The sequence below is a fragment of the Cervus canadensis genome, chromosome 28 (assembly GCF_019320065.1).
Source record: "Cervus canadensis isolate Bull #8, Minnesota chromosome 28, ASM1932006v1, whole genome shotgun sequence".
Classification (NCBI taxonomy): domain Eukaryota; kingdom Metazoa; phylum Chordata; class Mammalia; order Artiodactyla; family Cervidae; genus Cervus; species Cervus canadensis.
In genome coordinates, this window is record NC_057413.1 from 6,077,392 (window position 1) to 6,094,887 (window position 17,496).

Sequence of the window (17,496 nt, forward strand, 5' to 3'; positions counted from 1 at the left end):
AGTACACCTCTATGAACCAAACAGAAATGTCATATGTGTTACCTTATGTAATGCTATAATATAAACCCCATAAAATAAATATTGAATGATCTGTCCTAATTTTCCAGATAAGGAAATTGAGGCTAAGAGACTACATAAGTGAATAAAGCTCAAGCAGTAAGGCCAGCAGCAGAGGTGGAATTCAAACTCAAGCCCAGTTGTCTCTCTACATTTGTTTTTTTGGCTGTACAGTGCCGCACTGTGGGATCTTAGTTCTCTGACCAGGGGTCACACCCATGCCTCCTGTATTGACAGCACAGAGTCTTAACCACTGAACTGCCAGGGAAGTCTATCTGTTCCTAAGACTAGTGGCCTTGTCACTACAGTGCCCTGATATTCAATAACTCCTTTCCACAGTAGGTTTAATCAGCATACAATGAGCCAAATTCATTACTGACAATAAAGCAAGAACTCATAACCCAAAATAAGGATTCGGTTCCTAGAAAAAGAAATTTCATTGACATAATCTTTCAAGGAAACAAATAAGCAATTAAATTAGGCAAATGTGCAATCAATTTAAGAGAAACAAAAAGAGGAAAACGTCCAACAATAATACAAAATAAATCCATCTTGAACACTGAAGAAGTAGTGAATAGAGTCATCCAAGTGTTTCCTCTCTATAGAGTTAATGTTCTGCAAAACTAATAAGCCTACCTGCCTTCAGTTCAGTTCAGTTCAGTCGCTCAGTCTTGTCCAGACCAACTCTTTGCAACCCCAAGGACTGCAACACACCAGGCTTCCCTGTCCATCACCAACTCCCAGAGCTTGCTTAAACTCACGTCCATCAAGTCAGTGAGGCCATCCAACCATCTCATCCACTGTCGTCCCCTCTTCCTACCTCCCTTCAGAAAGACTTCAATTAAAAATGGGAAAATATCCTTTGCCCCTGTATTTCTCTGACAATCCTAGCCACCAATAATGATTCTTTTTTCTGCTTTCCTCCTGCCCTGAATGACTTATTCGCTTTGTAATTTCCTTTTATATGTATAGATCTCTACCATGAATTTTAAGCTCTTCAAAAGAAGCAGGTACATTCTGAACCTCTTTGTATGTCTTATAATGCCTTGCACATGATACACTCTCAAGTAATTGCTGGTTTTATTCAGGGCAAGACTTCTACCACTAAGATTATCTAGACTCTCCAAATTTGACTAAAATGTAAGATTACGGTTCTAGCTAACTGGGCAACTTTTGAGACTTTTGGCATTTGCAATGGGCATCATCCTTTCCCTTTTTAATAGACAGATCATTGTATTTGAGAGTAATAGGTACAGGTGACAGTAATAGGTGCAAACTTGCTTTTTATATTAGCTGTGTTTTTCAAAAGTTGTATTTCATTCTGTCTTTCAAGACTTCCTCAAGGAACTAAGGGGCACAACAGAGGACAACATCCACTGCAAAACAGAAAAGATGGTGGCTGGATAGGTGCAAAGAAGGGAGCGGATCCAAGCTTGGAAAATATTGCCATAAAGAGTAAATCTAGGGAGGATAGAGCCTTAAGCCCCATACATTGGAGCCACCAGAAAAGAAAAAGCATACAAAAAAAGGGGGGGGGGGGCGGAGCTGTGCAGAAAAACGGAACAGGCGGTATGGCTTTTGCAAACTCCCAAGAAGTTTTGGGCGATGTTGGCTACCAAGCGACGCATGAAAGAGTCATGGTCACACTGTGCCTCTCAGCATCCACCAGGTGGCTGGATGGGAAGGGATGCACCGCGTAGCAAACTGTTTCACAGCTGTTTTTACGTGTGGATGCTGAAGCTGCCAAACTGGACGCGAACGGCACGTGGGCCCCCACAGCCGCACAGGCGCAGTGAGCCCCTGACGCGGGCAGACGCGCCGCGTTCCCGCAGTATCCCGCAGCGGCTGGAGGGCAGCTCACCTCCTCAGAGAATGCGGGGTGCGCCAGCTGCTGGTGACGGCAACAGAATCAGGTAGGTTCTGCCCTGTCGTCTTTAAGTGCTGCCTGCCTCTCAAAGGCAGAGCCTCCGAACAGTACAGGAGCGAACAAGTTTGCAAAGGAAACGCACTTGCAGTCTGGAAACCAGAGCAGCTGGATATCCAACTGCGTGGAGAAATTCAGAGGGCTCTTCTTCTCCCTTAAACTGGTATTACTCACCCGCATTTTATGGAGTGAAAGCATATGCTTAAGTATAATTACTCAACAACTCAGACCGATTCCAAATCACAGCCATACACATGCAATACTCAATTCCACCTAGGTGGTGACTATGTGACTTCTTTGCTTGGGTATTCCTAAGGAGGATTATAAACCAATGGCTCTGGAGGTGACATTTTGAAAATAAAATGAAACGTTTTGTAAATACAGTTATGTATGACACTCCAGGTGGCGGGAGTGGTAAAGAAACCGCCTGCCAGGGCAGGAGATGTAAGAGATGTGGGTTCGATCCCTGGGTTGGAAAGATCCCCTGGAGGAGGGCATGGCAACCCACTCCAGAATTCTTGCCCGGAGAATCCCATGGATACAGGAGCCTGGTGGGCTATAGTCCACAGGGTTGAAAACAGTCGGACATGACTGAAGCGACTTAGCACACACACGCATACGTAAAGTACATAAAACGAATGCCATATACCCACCATCCGTTTGTGACGATGGCATTAATCGCCTCATGCTGATGGTAATTCTGTTGTCTCCGTATCAAAGAGGTGCCTTTTGCTGGTGTTATTGTAGTTCTTTTGACTCTGCTGGCACTTTTGAACAGGTAAACGGGCTGCTGCTGCTACTGCTAAGTCACTTCAGTCTTCAGTCGTGTCCGACTCTGTGTGACCCCATCCCTGGGATTTTCCAGGCAAGAACACTGGAGTGGGCTGCCATTTCCTTCTCTGGTAAACAGGCTAGGACTCTCTAAAATCCATCCAGTGCAGAAAAAGGAAAATGCAGGAGATTGTTGGTGAGGTCTGGCCAGATACAAATGAGTGCTTAAAGATGCTGAAGCAGACTGGGGAGAGATGTGGAGTCCATGTAGCCAAGCAATGTGGGAGAGTAAGAAGAAAATTGAGGTGAAAGGAGTGATAGGCCCTTGACCTAGTCCTGGGGGCTTGGTGTCAAGAAATGTGTGATGGAGCCATTCAACTTAAAACTGCCAAGCACTAATTTTCTTAGAGAATTCTTTATCGTTTCAGACTGATTGTGTGTATATATGTAGGTAGGTATATACATGTGCAGTTTAAAATCTAATTTTATACACATAATATACTTATTTTAAACATAAATTATAGGATAACCCTAGTATCATATGGTTGGATGGCATCACTGACTCGATGAACATGAATCTGGGCAAGCTCCAAGAGTTGGTGACGGACAGGGAGGCCTGGCGTGCTGCAGTCCATGGGGTTGCAGAGAGTGAGACACAACTGAGCGACTGAAGTATAATTTTTGATGTTTAATAATACCATGTGCTCTGAAGATGGTGGAGACAAAACTTGCCGATTCCACTTTTAGCAGTCTTACCAAAGGATGAATATTTCATGAGAAGTGTAAAGAAATTACTTTTCCAATGTCTTCAATGAGGAAAGAAGGCTATCTTCTGAAGAGGCAGCTTCAAGGGGCTGTTTGGATGTTGTAAAGAGCCATCAAGTTTATTATTCGTGACATAAATGGAAACTTTTTAAGTAGATTATGTTCTGACATAAAGGATTCCAGTTAAGACACCAGATTGCAAGGAAAGACACAAACAGCTGCTGCAGCTTTGAAACTGTACTTACTGCTCACTTGTTCACAAAAATGTTTAGATCAACTTCACTACTTTTAAACTTTCTGTAGACAAGTGACATGGATGTATTACAGGCCCAGGGAATGGTTTTAGAAGCAATCAGAGGCTGACAGCAAAGCCAGGAAGTGTTCAGGGGACAAAAACCTCCCCTTTGTGACCAAATGAACCACTTACTGCAAAAACCAGGATAGCATTGAGGAAAACATGGGCAGCCAACCTATGAAACAAAGCGAACTTCAACCATAATGAAATCACTGCTCATGTAACAGCAAGAAGCAGTCCCCAGAGAATCAATAAGCAATTGGTTCCCAAAGAATATGGATCCTACCCGCCGAAAAAATCAGAGCGACTGCTTTCTTTCTCAAGTATTCTTCTCTCTACCCGAGTTTCTGCTATCTGTGGTCCAGTCATCCTTCAGTATTTAATCAGCTTCCACTCCTTGGGAAGATCTTAGCTCATCAGTTCCTTCAAATTCCTCTTAGCGCATAGTATGTGCCTCTTATTGTGTTCGTGACCTTGAACTCTGTACCATACAATTTGCATCATTATTTGTTGTTGTTGTTCAGTTGCTAAGTCATGTCTGACTCTTTGAGACCCCATGGACTGTAGCCCGCCAGCCTCCTCTGTCCATGGGATTTCCCGGGCAAGAATACTGGAGTGGGTTGCCATTTCCTTCTCCAGGGGTTCTTCCCGACCCAGGGCTGGAACCCTCGTCTCCTGCACTGGCAGGCGGGTTCTTTACCACTGAACCACCAGGGAAGCTGTGAAGTAATTTAGGTAAACTAAAACAAACAGAAGTCTTTATTTCCTTTCTTAAAGCCCTGCTGTGTCCTACTGAGATGAGGAAAAGAACAAGCAAAATAATCCAGAGGCAACCAGGAAGGAAGGTATAAAGCAGGAGCAAGGAACTGTGGGGATGTTTAGCACAATGCCCGCTATGTCTTTCCGGGGGGATTTTAACCTCCTTCTCTGCCAAGGCCTCACACCTGCAATGTGAACAGCTGGGGACCCACAGGGCAGTGATGTGACTTCAAAGAGGAGCAGACAAGTGAAGGAGGCAGAGGGGACCCAGTGGAGCCAGAATGATCTCTAGAATGTCTCAGATCACTAGCCTCTGCACCTGTCCCAAAGCACTGCGTTTGAGGGTGTTCCTTAGACCACTACTGTGTCCCCAGATGGTAAGACCCTAAAAAGTAAATGTTTAAATGTTTGTTGGTGCCACATACCATATCTGCTTTAAAATGCACTCCTTGTTGCGAAGGGGTAGTTAGGGAGTGTGAGATGGACATGTCCACCCTGCTATATTTAAGATGGATCTCTAACAGGGACCTCCTGTAGAGCACGGGGAACTCTGTTCAAGGTCATGTGGCAGGCTGGATGGGAGGGGAGTTTGGGGGAGAATGGACACATGTAGATGTATGCCTGAGTCCCTCTGCTATCCACCTGGAACACTCAGAACATTGTTAATCAGCTAACCCCAACACAAAATAAATTTTAAAAAATGCACCCCTTGGAAAGATCATTCTGGTTGTCTCACTGAGCTTCTCTACCTATTGCCCTATGCAATGAATGCTTTCAAAAATTGTATTTGAGAGCTGCGAGTTAAATCAACTAGTCTGGGATATCATAGTCCTTGAATTAACTGAGAGGAGGGAAAGAGCAGGGAATGAGCCAAGTCAGAAGAACAAATGGAACCGAAGGAGCATCACCAACCTCAGGTCCAGAATCAGGATTTTTATTAGGTTCCTGAGGAGTGAAGTGACTGTTCCCATGGGCAATTACATTCTCCAGAGCAAAATAAATTAGTTAAATGTGTCTACAGAGTGGCCAAGCATTACAACTGTTCTTAGTCTGTTTCTAAGAATTATTTCATCACTAACTTACATTAGTGATCTTGGAAATAAATGAAAAGAATCCCAAGTTATGAAAGCCCTAGGCTTTTGTTGTAATGGAGTTGGTGATGGACAGGGAAGCCTGGCGTGTGCAGTCCATGGGGTCGCAAAGAGTCGGACATGACTGAGCAACTGAACTACCAAACTGATAGCAAATGAACAGCTTTTAAAATAAGAAACATCTTAGGAGTCATATTAACTGACTCAAAATGTCCCTCAGAATTACAAGAAGAACCGAGGAGTGTCTCTAGGTCTCATAAGCATGTTTTGGACATGAATAAGTTTTTAAGTATGAATAATAAATATTACTGGGCTTCCCCAGTGGCTCAGCAGTAAAGAATCTGCCTGCAATGCAGGAGATGCAGCAGATGTAGGTTCGATCCCTGTGTCGGAAAGATCCCCTGGAGGAGGACATGGCCACCCACTCCAGTATTGTTGCCTGGGTAATCCCATGGATAGAGAAGCTTGGTGGGCTATGGTCCGTGGGGCCACCAAAACTCAGACACAACTAAAGCAACTGAGGATGCATGCCATGTATGTTATCATCATAATAGAACTATGTGTGTGCTTAGTCACTTAGGTGTGTCCTACTCTTGTGACCCCATAGACTGTAACCTTCCAGGCTCCTGTGTCCATGGGATTTTCCAGGCAAGAATACTGGAGTGGGTTGCCATTTCCTTCTCCAGGAGATCTTCCTGACCCAGGAATCGAACCCAGATCTCCTGCATTATAGGTAGATTCTTTACTGACTGAGCTACAAGGGAAGCCTGTGAAAGAACTATAGGTAATGATTTATCTCAATTAATCTTCACAACAGTCCCATTTAAAACTCAATTTTTTAATTCTCTTTCAATTTTTAAATTTTTTAAAGTTATTTCCATTTGAAGCTCAGCAAACTTTAGAGGCTTTCCTAAGGATCCTTTCTTAAGGATGTCAGACCATCTGAATGGAAACCAGATCTTCTCATTTTAAATCAAGTGCATCTTGGAAGTGATGGAGACCTAAATGGATTCCATGTCTTTTAACCCAAATCTAGTTCTCTTTGTATATACAATAGCACAACTGACAGATTAAAAATATGATCCCCAGAGGCTCATAGGTGAAAATAAGGACAAAGATTTTTTTTTATGAACAATTGTCATTTAGTTCAAAGGAATCATGAAACTATCTTGTGTCTAATCAATTAAATATTAGAGACAGTGGAAGGAAAAGAATAGTTTCTGGGCCAGCTTGGCATCTAAGTATTTGGATGCTTAGACCAGGTTTCTCAACAGCAGGACTATTGCAATTTGGGGCCAGACATCTCTTTGATGTGGGGTCATCATAAGGTATTTTGCAGCATCCAGGCCTCTACCCCCTGGATGCCGATGGTGACAGCTGAGAATGTCTCCAGCACAGCCTCCCTGGGGGTCTCAGTCATCCTCCTCCCCAACTGAAAACCACAGACTTAGAGGCAGTATTATATTTTTTTTCCTGTGCCTGAAAGAAGTTCTATTTTTTCTTAATTGTAACATGTTACTGAGAAATGTTCCAAACTTCCTTCAGATGTAGAAGAGATTCAAGAAAGATTGTTCTCCCCACTAAAAGTATCACCCATACGACTATCTTACCGTTGATGGTGACTTTCCTGTCCTTTGACTTCTCCCATGGATGGGACAGTCACTCTAGACTGTATCCTGATGACACAAAGGCATGCTGTGAATAGTGACACACTTGGAAGATACTAAATAGAGAGGGAATTTTTGTTATCCACATATGTGTAGGTGAAATAGATAAACATATGGAATGTGGTGCTCGGAGCCACAGTGAGATACCCCTACACGTGCATTCGATTGGCTAAAATTAAAAAGACTGGCTGACCGTATCAAGGGCTGGCAATGATACAGAGGAACCAGAACTCTTTGGTGCCAGTAGGAATGCAAAGTGGGGAAATCACTTTGGAAAACAGTTCAGTCACTTCTTAAAATGTGAAACTCACAGACACCAGCCACATGATGCAGCCATTCCAGTCCAGCCATTGGTCTATGGAAAACAAACAAATGAAAAATGTAAACTTTTACATGAGTGTCCGTAGGAGCTTTATTTATAATCACCAAAAGCTGAAAACAACCCAAAATTATAATACAGCCATTGAGTGGAATTTTTGTTGCTTTTGTTGTTCACTCACTAAGTTGTGTCTGACTCCTTGGGCCCCCATGGACTGTAGCAGTATGAAAAGGCAAAAATAGGGTGGAATACTACTTGGCCATAGAAAAGAAGGAATTATACTCACTTACATGGATGAATCTCAAAATCATTACTTAAGTGCAAGAGGACAGCCAAAAAAAAAATACGCATAGTGTATACATATGTAAAATTCTAGAACACACAAACTGATTTGTGGTCATGGGAAGCAGGTCAGCATTTCCTGGGATTGGTGACTCCTGGGGAAGGAGAAACAGAGAGGAAATTTGTTCAGTGATGGAAAACTTTGCTATTGTGATTGTTATGATGACTTTAATTGTTCGATGCATGTGTCGTAACTGCTGAGATTATAAATTTAAATATGTGTCATTTATTATAATTCAATTATAACTCAATAGAAGAAAAAGGAACAAGTTATAGGAAAATGCAAGTTTTATCTACCCAGTAGAAGTGGTGATTTCAAACCACAAAAGTAGAATTCAAACTCCAATCCTATTATTCCAAAGTAACTGCTAAAGACAATTTTGGTAAATGCATATGTTGCATAAACACCAAATCCATGATGTAGTTGTGTATTGGAGCCAGTCTAACCAGTATGTCTTGCCTTTCAGGCCAGAAGATATAATAACACAAACCTGCACACAGGCACACAGGCACATACACTCGCCACGCAATCCCATTACAAAGCAAAACCAGCTGCATCACAACTGTTTCATTCTGCCATCCTGTGCATCCTTTCCTTATCTGAAGCTATCATCTTTTTGTCATTCTTTGATTTAAGAAATAGCTCATCTCACTTAAACAAAATGGTATAACCTTCACCTTATGAACAATTCAATGCTTCAGCAAATACCAAACGCAGCAAAAGTTTAAAAATCTTGGAAATGGGGACTTCCTTGGTGGTCCAGGGGTTAAGACTCTACCCTTCCAATGCAGAGGGTACAAGTTTGATCCCTGATCAGAGACCTAAGATCCCACAGGCTGCATAGCACAGTCAAAAAATAAAAATATTAAAAAATAATAATAAAATATTTTTTAATCTTGGAAATGCACAAATGAGGTCATTTCTGTGTTCTTTATGTTTTATGAACAGAAACTCCAAACTGATGCAAAGTGTTATTAAGTTGGCATTGTAAATGTGCCAGACCTAAAACAGGTATTCTCTAGATGAAGTCTCAGCTACGTCAAAGAATAAATGCATATATTATTTGAATCACAGCAAAGAGACTATATCAACAATCAAAGAGGTGTATTTATTTTCCTTCCCATATTTGGCCACTTTGGGCATCTTTTCCTGAAGAAAAAAAGAAATCTATAGGACGTGAATACCGAGTGAGGTGAACTGCAACTTTGAACTCAGAAAGGAAATAACTACAATTCTGTGGCTCACAATAACATTTTGGCCTTCCTTTGTTTCTCTCTGACAATGGTAAATTATATACTATTATGTCACAGTTAGACAACACATGGATTTAGGGTGAACTGATGAATTCTGAGGCAATAGCCAACTCTTTCTGCAGGAACTGAACATTGCTCCATCTGGCCAGTGTAGAAGCAAATGAAAACAATGTATTTAAAGACATTTTGCCCTTTTTACTTTTCACTCCAAGATCAGTTATTATAATATCTTGATGCAAATAATATTGTAATCCAGAATGAAGCTTAGCACTCAGGAACAAAAATGAGTCAAGAGAAGCAAAACAGAAGAAAGGAAAAAGGGAGCATAGTATACAAACAAACAAGAAACAAGATGAAACTTCACAAAAATCTAAATTTAAAAAAGCAACTATTCCAGGTGAAAGTAGATGAAACAAAGCCAGGGGCACAAATATCAAGAGAAGAGTCTCAAAACAAATATCTGCAAACTTATCCTAACTATGTTTTAACGGAGATAATGAGAGCCACAGTAAAGAACATATTGCAATTTAAACACATTCATACATATACATGGACAGACGGACACACACACATACGCATCATGAAACAAGGGAGGAAGCTGGCTTTATGACTTTCTAGCTGTGATCTTGGTCAAGATATTTAGTTCTACCCCGCTTCAGTTTCCCATGTTAAGTGAGAATAATGCAAGAAAATCAAAGGACTGTTACTCTATGAATTAAATGAGATAATGGTGATTGAGCCCTTAGCACCAAGTGAGGAACATTTGTAAATACAATAACTTTCAGATAGTGTTATAGAATTTATTGGGCATTATAATGGGGAAAAAAACTAATGTCATGGAGCAACATATCAGCTATGCAGAAGTGTTAGTGCTACCTGCCTACTTCACAAGTATTTACAAAATGTGATAGTAATCACGTAAGGGAAACTGAGAAAATGGTTCTAAATTATCTGCAATAATATACTTGATCCAAATGATTAACAGTAGAGATATTAGATGAAGCAGAACGGACCTGAAGTGAAATTAAAGCCTATTTTCCCAAATCAAAAAGACAGTTAAATACGGGTTCAGAGAGGACCCAGAAAACCATCCAAGAATAATTCCAAAAGAAAGAAATCACCTAGTTGCCAAATGTTTAAACCTTAAACATAAAATCATATTTTACCAGCTGCAAATGAGGGAGAAAGGCTTAAGAATTAAAAAAAAAAAAAGCAACATGAAATTCATTCTCTGAAATTTATGAGAAGAAAGAACTGGAGCTGTGACCACAGATACGGTAACTAAGGAAGGGCATCTCCAAGAAAGCAAGGGGAAACTCTAAATTCAACATGAGACAATGCCAAAGAACAAGAACAAACCAACGGCAGCAAAGAGGAGGTTGAGAAGTAATGGATATCAGCGAACAAATGCAAAAGAGTGCTTTAAAACAAACAAGAGGTTTTTAGAACCTGAATAACAGCAAGGTTAGTGATAGAACTGTAAAAGCTTAGGTGGATCAGACTAAACTGCACAAGATGCCGAGAACTAGAGCATCCCGTGAATCACCTCCCAGAGCAGGTGTTACGCTCTTCCTGACTTTTACTCCCTCCCCCGACTCTCTTCTTTGCTTCCACCCTAGCCTTCTTCTCTTGACCCCTCCTTCTTTTCAAGCTCCCTCCCTACTCAGAGCGTTGAACCTGGGGATTCCATGCAGGACAATCTTGGATAATATTTTTCTCGTTTTTTTAAAATAAGTATAATATTTATCAAGCATCTCAAATATTTCTGGTCTTCAGAAGGCTGCAGATAAACCAACACAGAATGTAGATACCCATCATATTTTCAGAGATTTCCAATAAAGATAAAACCTAGTTCCATAGAAGCCTCATGTCACAGAATTTACTCTCCAACAGTCAGTTCTGTATAAAGTTTCTCCAAGTTGACACTACTGATTTTTGGGGCTGGATGATTCTTCGTTCTGGGGGGACTAGCCTATGCTTTGTAGAATGTTTAGCACATTCTTGACCTCTAGATGACACTAGCATCCCCTGCACCCCAGTTTTGACAACCAAAATTATCCCAGATATCTCCAAATATCACCTAGGAGGCAAATAGCCCCAGTTGAGAACCTCTGCCATAAACCCTTAGATTTGGTGACCTTGAAGAGTCGTTGGGAAGACTGAGGTGGTGACCATTTCTGTATTTATGGCCAGCACACACCTACTTTTTTTTTTTTAATTTTTATTGGAGTGTAGTTGCTTTACAATGTTGTATTAGTCTCTGCGGTACAGCAAAGCGAATCAGCTGTACGTGTATATTTATGCCTCTCTTTCTGAGATTTCCTTCCCATTTAGATTACCACAGAGCATTGGGTAGAATTCCCCAGGCTCTACGGTAGGTTCTCATTAGTTATTCATTTTACACACAGGTTCCATAGTGTATATTCGTCAATCACAGTCTCCCAGTTCATCCCACCATCCCCTAGATCCCCCTTGGTATCCATAGGTTTGTTCTCGACGTCCGAAGGACACATCTACTTTCTAGCGTTATTCTTCTCAGCCACTAGACACATGTAACCATGGAGCACTTGAAATGCGACTAGTCAGAGTTGATTGTGCTGGGAGCATAAGACAAATACCAAATCTGAAAGACTTGGACATAAAAAAAATAAAACATCTCATTTAAAATTTTGCATTGACTATATGCTGAAATGAAAATATTTTGAATATATTAGGTTAAGTAAAATATATTATTGAAATCAGTTTCAACTTTCTACTTTTTAATGCGACTACTAGAGAATTTGAAATTGCATATATGGCTTGCATTGTATTTCTACCAGGCTTGTGCTGTTCTAGGAAGCCAAAGCACTTTACATGTCAAAGACTTTTGTTTTTCATTAAGCCAACAGTATTTAAAGAATGTCCGAGGTATGTGCCTAAGGTTGCATTAGCTGCTTTTGGCTACATCTATCTGAGGTAAGTGCATTGATGTCTAGGTCTGTCATTTCACTTTGCAGATAGAAAAATAGGAGCTAAAGGAAAAAATAATCTAAAATCATTCTGTCAATTGTAATGCCAGAATTAATTAAATGCAACCTATTGTTTCCCATTCCCAAACAGTTTTTAGTCACCAAATACCTTTGTCCCTAGGAAAACAGCATTTTCCTTCTTCTATAATTATTATAGAGATAAAAATCAAATTCCAAAGAAAACAATTTCCAGACACCTTAAGACAATAAAGCCAGCATTTGTTTGAAGAGAAAACAAAAACAAGATGGGAGACTCAAAAGGCATTGCTTTGTATAATAATTTAATTAATAGCACGTTGAGAAAAGAAAAACATTTTCCATCACTTTTTACTTCCTTTTGTGGGGACTTCTACAGTCTGTTGTGGCTGCACAGGTCTCTGGCTTTTTCTCAGTGCACGCTGGATTTGCATAATATGCCATAATGCCTCATGGGCACTCACTTAAGATCAACTGAGTTAATTTGCCTTCTTAACTCAGGTTTAAGCGTTTCATGGGCACTAAACTTAAGATCGACTGAGTTAATTTGCTAGCTTAGCTCAGAAAATTAGAATGATGGTTGCTCCATTTTGTTTTAAGCATAAATGTAATGATGGTCCTTTGACTAAGCAGAGTCCAAAATCTGTGTCTATTCTTCCCCAGTTGAAAAAGCCAAACATACAAGAAAGGAAAAATGCCACAAACATGTTGCCTGTGAACATGAACAACAGGTGACAACTATTGCTCAAACTAGCAAGTTATGTTGGAGTAGCCATGGTCCAACATTTTTCCTAGCCAAGAGACTATAATCTGCTAAGACTTTTATTCGTTCTAAAAGTCCACTGTTGAATCTTTTCACAGTACCTAGAGTATCTGACCTGGAGAAGGAAATGGCACCCCCCTCCAGTATTCTTGCCTGGAGAATCCCACGGACAGAGGAACCTGGCGGGTTACCGTCCACTAAGAATCAGACATGACTGACGTGACGCAGCATGCACGCACACAGGGTATCTGAGAAATGTTGCCTGCCTTTGAAAAAGTGAAGACACCATGAGTCAAGAAATGCTCAACTGAGATCAGTAGAAAGCAAGACTCAAAGGGAAGGCTCATTTCACAGGAAGTGAGGAATTCAAGAAGCTGCCTAGTGCATTTGAGTGTGGCGCCTCCAAGAGAAGTACTGGGCATCCACCAGGAGGTATGATTTGAGAAGAAAGCAGAATATCAGCATGGGTATTTATTTCCCTATTTATATTCATTTATTTACTGATTTTTTCTTTCATTTTTCCAAAATTATGTGTGAGGCACTGTGTTAAATGCCCTGGACTTCCAAGTGAAAGGAAGAGACAAGTAGGTAGCCATAGGCAATAATCAATACCCGACAACTCACTATATTAAAAAATGTTTGCAACTTGAATTTGAATACCTACAAATGAGAGTGCTGAACTATCAAAGTGGTATAGTGTGTTTCCAAATCTTCTTTTATGCTCTTTGTGTTACAAGTACTAAGGGTCTAATTCTTTCACCATTCACTTAGCCATTCAATAACTATTTAATTCAGTTTGTTTTCCTGAAGATAGTTAAATCAGTCAATATGTCTTCTTCATTGGTTTTGATAGAAGATTCATTGGTATAAGAAGATCTGCAGGAATTAATAAGAGCTGCTTCTTATTTTTATTATGTCAATTGGATGAATTGCATTAATTCATAAATTTGATTTTTTAAACATAATACATTATGAAAAAATATGAGAACTTGATGAGTTGTGTCTAGCTGAAATTGAAGGATTAGATCAATTCATGAATTTGACTGTTTTTCACATCATACATTCAGGGGAACATATGAGAGCTGGATGATGTGTGCCTATTTGAAATTCCTCAGTTTTCAGTCAGGAACACATCTGACCCAAACAAGCCAGCCAGTCTATTCCTATTCATCAGATAGCTCAGCCTAGCAAACTCGAACAAAAAAGTTTCTTCCATATTTCCTTACAGTGCTGACCTATCCTTATTCCAATATCCGCCAAACCATTTAAAATTCCATAAATGTTCAAAGAAGCATGTACCCCAAATTAGAAACACTATTCCAGCTTCATTCCTCTAGTAGACATTATGGAAGCCAGATTTTACTGTTGTGGTGTTTGTAATTGAGAGTTTGTAATGAGCAATGAAACGGCAGAAAGTCAAGCGAGCCCAAGGTAAGATTTGATCTGTAGGCGTGGTGCTTCTTAGAAGTGGGTTCTAGTGAGAAATGTGACTCATACCAATAAAATTAACTCCAGAATTCAGTGCTCAAGGCTTTGCTATGCTGAAATTCCATTTATTGCAAATTGTGCTATTTCCAATTTCTTTTAGTAATAAAATGCATGAATAGCCCAAAAAAGGCTATAAATAGTCAACAATGCCAAGAGCTTTCTATCAGAAGCTCTTGTAGAACGGAAGGACCAAAGTTCTCTGATCCTGTTCTCTCTTCCCTTGGGCAATACTCCATAATAACTCACTAATCATTAATAATTTCTTTGTCCATTTAGTTTCAATGAATACATAAATCAACTATTTACTCTAGGATGAGATGTGGGAAATTGTTTGAAGCCAACATTCTTTTGCGCATCAACAGTATGTAAATTGCATCCTCTTCTATTTGAACTCTGAATACATAAAGTCAAAGAGGGAAGAAAGGAGAATAACAAGACTTCAAATGGTAGGTAATTTGTTCTGTGCCTTGGTTTATCTAGTGCTGCCCTTTTAGGATGGCTCAATACCATGTTGATAAGACAAAAGAAAATTGATAAAACAGAAGAAAAGGATGCTTACTGACTTTTGATGAGGTTGTGATGTGGCGTACTATGAGGGTGCTTACATTTTATCATTTTATTTTTTCTTTTACTTAAGCTGTTCATAGTTCAAACATAAAGTATTTCACTTGATTAGAGAAAAACACTAGATGTTATTTTACTTACTGTCCTCAACACTATATTGAACCAACCTAAATGCATGACAATAGATAAAACAAAGAATACAACAAATTACTTAAGGCTCAAAGTCTTATTATTGCCATTGCTTTGTCAAAATAAAATATTATTTTAAAAAGTTAAAATACAACTAAAAAGACAATTAGACAGCTATGACACAATCCAATATAAAATATTTTTAAAGTACAACCACTAGTCCCTTCAAACATACACATCCAATTATTAAGTAACTGATTTCGTGTATACAAAATGCAAAAATGATACTCAACTTGGACGCACTGTGTTGCTTTCTCAACTTGGTGGCTTGTAAAATGTCATCATCAACAAGATCTAACATAGCATAATCCCTTCTGAAAGGGGGATAATTCCCCTGGGGGAATTAAGTAACATAAGTAATTCAGGAAAGTGTCAAAGTTTTATTTCTTCTACCCCTAGGCAGGTTCAAAACTACTCTTAAAAATTCCTCACTATCACCAAAGTTTAATTGTGACTGAAGAGTTTTAGAAAGTCCTACCTGTCTTTCAGTTCCAGGCAAGCGTTTTCCATTTGAAACTGTATCTCTGGCTCTGCTGGGGTTTCTATAGTGACAATTGTGTCTGAGTTTCCTGGTGGGACGATCCTAGAACCGGAAGTGGTTCCACTGTGCCAAGGCTCTTTGGGCTGACAGTGTCCTGTGATGTTAAAGAGATAGATTCTCTCTGAAAAGAGTGTTCCTAATTTTATCTTTTTGGAAATGAGTATGATTATAGCAAATTAGGGGGAAAAATGTTTGCAATAGATTATAGCAAATTAGAAAAAAAAAGTTAATAATAGATGTATCTGAATACAAGTTTATATGCTTCTCTTGGAGGAATAAACCCCTCCTTGCCAAGAAAACAAAAACAAAATCTGTAAATTCCACATACAGATTATGTATGATGAAATTAACAAGGCTAAGGAATGCAAGGATATTATGAAAATTATTTTAGCCTAAGCAATCTTTTTTATGTCTCCCATAGTATATATATGATAGGATTTGAGAAACAAAAGGTTGGAAGCTATCTTCTAAATTATCTAATCTGCTGTTAATAAATACACAGTTCAGCAAAGAGACTATGCAAAAAAAAAAAAAAAAAAGAAAGATCATTTCCTGCTTCCTGGGAATATGTGCTTCTGAAACGTCAATGATACCTGCATCAGAAATAGGCAGAGACAGGCATCGAGGAGGGGAGGGTTTTTTTTTTGTCCTCAGTTACATCACATTGGAGATAAAAATTAATAGGCAAAGTGTATCAAAAAAACAGATGCTCTGCTGAAAAGCCCTTCAGGCAGAATTGCATCAGCTGGCTTTCTCTGGTGAGGCAGGACTTCAGCGACTCACAGAATAATTGCTACATACCCCAGTCGAAGCATTTTACTGTACCTGGCTTTATGCTCAGGCAACCGTCCCTTGATGGAGAGGGGGCATCCATGGGGGCTGGAGTAACAGCCAGAAGATGCATGTGATTTTGGATTATGCTCCTTTCAATTTGAAAATTGCCATCTCTCAGCTTCCTACATGATCAGAAGCCTCAACAATTCCTTCCCTTACTTTTTAAGCTGAGTGAAACAGTGACAACTATTACTTGTAGAAAAAAAAAAAAGCGGTATAATTCTTAAGTGTATAATATGTCAGTTAAAAAAAGCACAGGTCAGGATATTGTAGCTGAAAAACTAGAAAAGATTAAATTAATTTCCATACACAGATGACTTATGAGAAAATTAACATCCAGTTGGACATCTGACCACAAATTTGCAAACACTGGCTTAACGTTTTAAGAGTGTGGTAAACCCAGTTAAGAGCACGCCATGACCATTTCTTTTCTCTAGGCTAGTTCACCATTTGGAGCCTGTTGGCACATTATAAATGATAATAACACCTATTTTGAAAGATGGAATCCCGTGGACAGAGGAGCCCAGTGGACTACAGCCCACAGGGTCGCAAAAAGTCAGACACGACTGAAGTGACTTCACGCACAGTCAAGTCGAGGGGAAACAGAGTCTAAAACTGGGGCAGCAGAGTGGCGGGCATAACACATGTGCTGAGGAAATAATAAGATGGCCTAACAGTTTCCCCTTGGATTAGTGTTTATTGTAAACACGGAAGATTATCAATGTCTGTGTACGTGTGTATTAGTCGCTCAGTTGTGTCCGACTCTTTGCAACCCCATGGACTGTAGCCCACCGGGCTCCTCTGTTCATTGGATTCTCCAGGCAAGAATACTGGAATGGGTTGTCATTTCCTGCTCCAGGGGATCTTCCCAATCCAGGGATAGAACCCA

At 39.8% G+C, this 17,496-nt stretch overlaps 1 protein-coding gene across 1 annotated transcript in view; it reads right to left on the reverse strand.

Moving 5' to 3' along the window:
• Nucleotides 1-15,797, reverse strand: part of LOC122429856 (orofacial cleft 1 candidate gene 1 protein-like) — a 48,715-nt gene extending 32,918 nt beyond the window's left edge. The window contains exon 1 of the transcript XR_006266163.1: nt 15,711-15,797. The gene's annotated coding sequence lies outside the window, so the exon portion shown is untranslated. The remainder of the gene's footprint in view (nt 1-15,710) is intronic.
• Between the last annotated feature and the right edge of the window lie 1,699 nt (nt 15,798-17,496).